A 5,350-nucleotide genomic window follows, 5' to 3' on the forward strand; every position below is an offset into this window, starting at 1 on the left:
GAATTTCTAAGGACCTGAGGGGGCGGGATGTGCCTTCACTTCATCGGCCAAAGGGAGGCTAACAACGAATGCTGAATTGCCTGGTGGTAAAGATAGGCTTGTAGTCCAGCACCTATGTAACCCGATCTTGATCTTACCTAAATAGAAGTGGATGAGGCAGAGACACTTGCTAGACTATTATTGCTGTCTGTGATCTAGAGCAGCACAATGGCCAAACCTCATGTCCCTTTCAAAGGTGGAAGAGGTTGGGTATAATGGAGAGGAAATGAGAGAAGTAGCTGAATAAATGGGTTACGTAATGAGGGAAATTAACACCTCGAAAGAGGCTCAAAGCAAAGGATGGTATTGTCTGTTAGCTCAATTACACCAGATCTCTCAAAAGGTGAAGTCATTTTTTGCCAAGACCACTCTTGCTTTTAGAATCTGACAAGATCAAATGGAAGCCTGTCGATCTAACCTAAGGGCACGCCGGGCGACCTATTCATGTGCTATGGCGATGAACTAGATAGTTTGCAATGACTGAACGGGATTCCAGTAATGTGCCAGTAGCCTTAGACTTTTATGAATGTTTTGCTATAAGGGATCAATGTTTGAAGGCCAGGGGATGGACTATGATATTGTAATTTATTATAAATTATATTATAATAAATAAAAATTTATTATAAAAAATTATAATTTATTATCATATTTGCCTTTTGCCCATGTTTCTGGCACATAGCTCCCAAAACCCTTGGAATTTCTTAAGTGTTTGCAGTGATAAACGCATCTTTTGTCATGTTAATTAGGTGACTTTGAGGGGGGGTGGGGGAAAGCCCCCAAGAATGGAGGATGGTTGCCAATCCTGTGATGAGAAGGTTGGAACTTTCCATCCCACCCTCTGGACTCTGGAGAAGGGAGAAGGGCTGGAGATGGAGTTGTCACCAAGGGTGGGTGACTTAATCAGTCATGCCTATGTAATGAAGCCTCCATAAAAACCTAAAAGGATAGGGTTCGGAGAGCTTCTGGGTGGGTGAACCCATGGAGATCTGTGGAGAGTAGTGCATTCGGAGAGGGCCTGGAAGCCCTGCTCTTTCCCCATACCTTGTCCTATGTGTCTCTTCCATCGGCCTGTTCTGAGCTTTTATAATAAACTGGTTATCTAGTGAATTCTCACAGAACTCTGGAGTTCTGGGAGCTGCTCTGGCAAATTAATCAAACCCAAGGAGGGGGCCCTGGGAACCTCTGATTTACAGCCAGTTGGTCGGAAGAACAGGTAACAACCTAGACTTGCAACTGGTGTCTGAAGTTAAAAGAGGGTATTGTCAAAACCCCCAATCTATACAGCACAGGTGAGAACCTGGGTTTGCAACTAGCATCTCAAGTTTGTGAATAGGGGGAGCAGTCTCTTAAGACCAAGTGGAATCTGATTCAATATCCAGTAGTAGTGTCAGAATTGAGTTGAATTATAGGACATCTGGTGTCAGAGCATTGTTTGTTGTATGTGTGAGGAATCCCCACCCCCAAATCGGAATTGGTCAGAACCTATTTAGGGATCAAATAAGCTAAGAGCTGGTTTACAACCAATTTGGATAGTGGTGATTTGAATGAGAGTTTCCACGCAATTAATAAGATACTAGCTGGCTTGCCAATGGCTGAGAAATGAGAAATAAAGTAATGAAGGCAGCAAATGTAGTCAACCCTCTCAAGACCCCTGGTTAAGAAGGGCAGGAAAAAGCTGGATAAAGTGGGGTGGGAGTAGGCAGAGGATTTTCATTTTTTTCTTAACTGAGAAGAATCAAGTATGTGTAAATATTGATGGAGAGGCTACCAACAGAGAGGTAGGTGTTTGTAATTCAGCAAAAAAGGGGTAATAACAGATGGTGTAGGAACCCCAAAAAGGCAGGAATAGGCTTCTAGAGCAGGAATCATCTCGCTTGCTTACTCTTACTTTCCTTCCCATTCTCACACTTGCTTTCTCTTCTATGCATTTTCCTTGCAGTCTTCCCTTGTCAGATGAGAAAAGAATGAAAATGACGGTCGTTTTCACTTTGCAAATGTTTGCAACAAATTTGTTACTGGCTCCTCCTCCTGCGAAAACATGCAACAAACAGGAAAATCAGATGAGCACTTGTTAAAGACGTCATGTTACAGGATAAGAATCCCTTTCATTGAGTACTTGCTATACTGTATGCAAGGTGCAAAGCTAAACATTGTCTCATGGACCCCAATAATTCCATAAGGAGGTTGTTATTAGCTCTAATTTTTACAGATGGGGGAACTTAGGCTTCAATGAGTTAAATATAGGATCAGTCATCAATCAGTACAGGAACAGAACCCTCTTAGTTATCTTAAGCAGAAAGAGATTTCATTTAGGGATCTGATTACTTAATAAATCACTTAGTATATCAGTTGAAGAAGAGAACTTTAGGCTGGGCCTCCAGGACTGACTCCCAGAAAACCGCGTGCCAAAGAAGTGGCAACGTTTGCCACTTTCTCTGGAATTGTTGATTCAAGAACACACAGTGGTGGTTATGCAGGGGAAAACAAGAGCCCAACGATGCCACCACAATTTAACATCCAAAAGCTAAATTAGACATTGGGATGTTGCTTCAGGAGAAAATTTTTTAAAAACACAGGATTTTTTTTTGCCACCAACAAAAACATGGGCCCTGCCTCACTTTCACATTCTAAATCTCACACATCTAAATGGTGGAATTTAATTTGCATCCAAAAAAAAGGTTTCAAGGGAGTCTGAGAAACATAGTGTTTAGCTTTCCAGTCTCTACATTATCAGGAAGTCCAGAGCATAAGGTTGAAATGGATGCTGGGAGCCAATTCACTGTTAACAACAGAGATGGTTGTCAATAACCTAGGATTCACACAAAACCTTTCTACTACTTTCAGGTTTTCCCTAAATAAGTCCATGGAAGAATTTCCCAATCTGGAGTTGTGCAACATTGTTCTGCAGGATGTTAATTGTTATGCCAGAAAAATACATTTGGGAAGCCCTAGCTTATCCCAAGTAAAAATATGTTTCTTGGAAACATGGACTTCCATGGACTTCTTGGAACCTTTGATACGCATGTAGGTTATCTATTACCACAACAATGTTAAGTAACTCACCTCATAACTTGATGGTTTAAAACAACACCATCTATTATTGCTGATAAGGCTACCAGGTGGCTAGATGGTACCACAGATTTTGACTGGGCTTGCTCACGTGTCTGGGAACCGGCCGGTGGTTGACTTCTCTAGCATGGCCTCTGTCATGATGACATCAGCTTGGTTCTGCTCCACGTACTGCGTTTTCCAACAGCCTACCTGGAAGAGAAAAGCAAGGAGCAAACATGGAGTAGAAAAGCACAGCACATCGAATCTGCTAACATCACGTTATCCAAAGTGAGTCACAGAGCCAAACAAGGGATGGATCAAGGGGCAGGGGAACGTACTCTACCTTTTGATGGAAGGACCTACAAAGTTCCATTGTAAAGGACACGGATGTAGGCAGAACTGAATATGTGGGGGCATTGACGCAATCACTCTACCATGATATGCCAACATGCATCGTATGTCTTTAAAAGAGGGATAATTGTAGAGCACTTTCCAAATGTATTTGACTAGGGAATACTCTTATGGAGAGTCTCCTAGAAACACCAATTGTGGAAAAACAAAATTATTGCACAGTTACCCTGTACACATTTATTTATATATCATACCCCTTTCCCCAAACACATATCTACATTTTAAGAAAAACTGTTTCCTTTAAATGATTCACATTACATTCTTTGGACTTGGAGGGTATAATGTCGGGGAGGCACCCTATCTGCTACCAAGCAGTAGCAGACATTCTAGGTAAAAGGCATTTCCTGTAGTAAAGGGTTAAATCAAGGGATCAGAGGCTTTTAGACCAGGAAATAAAGTATCTATTGTAGAGGCATGTTATGGGTTGAATTGTGTCCCCCCCCAAAAAAGATAGGTTGGAGTCCTAACCCCCAACACCTAAGAGTGTAACTGTGTTTGGAAAGTGTCTTTACAGAGGTAATCAAGTTAAAAGGAAGTCATCGGAGTGTGCCCTATCTCATTACAGGTTCTCCATAAGAAGAGGATATTTGGACAAACATATATATAGGGACAATGCCAAGTGAACACAAAGATGACCATCTACAAGTCAAGGAGAAAGGCTTGAAAGAGGTCCTTCTCTCACAGTCCTTGGTTTCTGGGAAGAAACCAACCCTGACTGACACTTTCAATTTCAGACTTTGAGTCTCCAGAACTCAGACAATAAATTTTTGTTTGTTTGAGCCCCCAGTTTGCAGTAGTTTGTTAACAGCAGCCCTTGAAAAAGAGTACCAGGTGTCTATTGTTTTTGTCTGCCTGTCATCCATTCCTCCTGTGGTTCTCCTGGGGACCCTCTCCTTCATGCCTCTCAGTCTGGATCTGATCCAATCCATAGTTCCAGGAGTTGGCACAATCAATGTGAAGACAGGCAGGGATTTTTGCCAAAATCTTTATCAGGAGGTGCTATACTGATAAGATGCAGGCCTGGAGCTAGCAGTGGTCACCTTGCTAACAGGAGGGGACAACCTTTTTGAGAGTGCAGCCGATGCAGAGAAAAGCCAGTTGAGGAGAGGGGGATAAAAAGAGTTCTGATAACATATAATTTGAGCACCTGGATACAACTATTCCTGATGCTGCATACTCTTCTACTTTGTCATATACGACCAACACCTTCTCTTTTCTTTGGATTTGATTTGGGTTTCTTTCACTAGCAAGTGAAATCGTTCTGATTAAATGATACAGCTAGTTATTCCTACCTGCATCCAACTGCCTCTTTACTTTCTCTAGTCACATTTTCCTTTGCTTCTTAACCCCATCCTGAATTCTCCAGGCAGGAGGTCCTCCCCTTTGCACCTGTGGAGAAACTTTAGTACAGAGGTGAGAGTTAAGGAACCTCTATACACTTCCTATCTTCTTTAGTCTACATGAAACTTGAAAGAAAACATAATCCTAATCCATTCTTTGGATACTCCCCTCTTCCCTACATTCCCCATTAAGCACACATTCAACCTCAGAGAAAGTTTTGCTTTAAAGTGTCAAGAACATTTTGCAGGAAGGATATAAGAAAAATCTAATCTTGGTTAATTTTATCATTCATTGCTGAGTAACATCAAGTGAGTAAAATTGAGAATGGAATACCAAAAATGAATGAAAGTAAGATTAACTAAAGATCTACTGTCCCCAAACATGTGTTGTTCTTTTAGAGTAAAAATATAGCTTTGAAAATAGAGATTGTACAAGCAGACTGCATATATAATTTTACTTTTGATCATGAAATGAAGCATATTGGGCAGAAGGTGGACCTAAAATATTC

The 5,350-nt window shown here is 41.3% G+C and overlaps 1 long non-coding RNA gene across 1 annotated transcript; it reads right to left on the minus strand.

Annotated features, from left to right (window-relative positions):
- Window positions 1-1,383: 1,383 nt before the first annotated feature.
- Window positions 1,384-4,900, minus strand: LOC109265276 (uncharacterized). Its single transcript, XR_002079091.2, has 3 exons — window positions 4,794-4,900; window positions 3,103-3,300; window positions 1,384-2,067 (listed from the first exon to the last, which is right to left on the minus strand). It is a non-coding gene; the product is annotated as an uncharacterized LOC109265276 (long non-coding RNA).
- Between the last annotated feature and the right edge of the window lie 450 nt (window positions 4,901-5,350).

The sequence above is a fragment of the Panthera pardus genome, unplaced genomic scaffold (genome assembly GCF_024362965.1).
Source record: "Panthera pardus isolate Hobbes unplaced genomic scaffold, ASM2436296v1 HiC_scaffold_6, whole genome shotgun sequence".
In the NCBI taxonomy this organism is placed as follows: domain Eukaryota; kingdom Metazoa; phylum Chordata; class Mammalia; order Carnivora; family Felidae; genus Panthera; species Panthera pardus.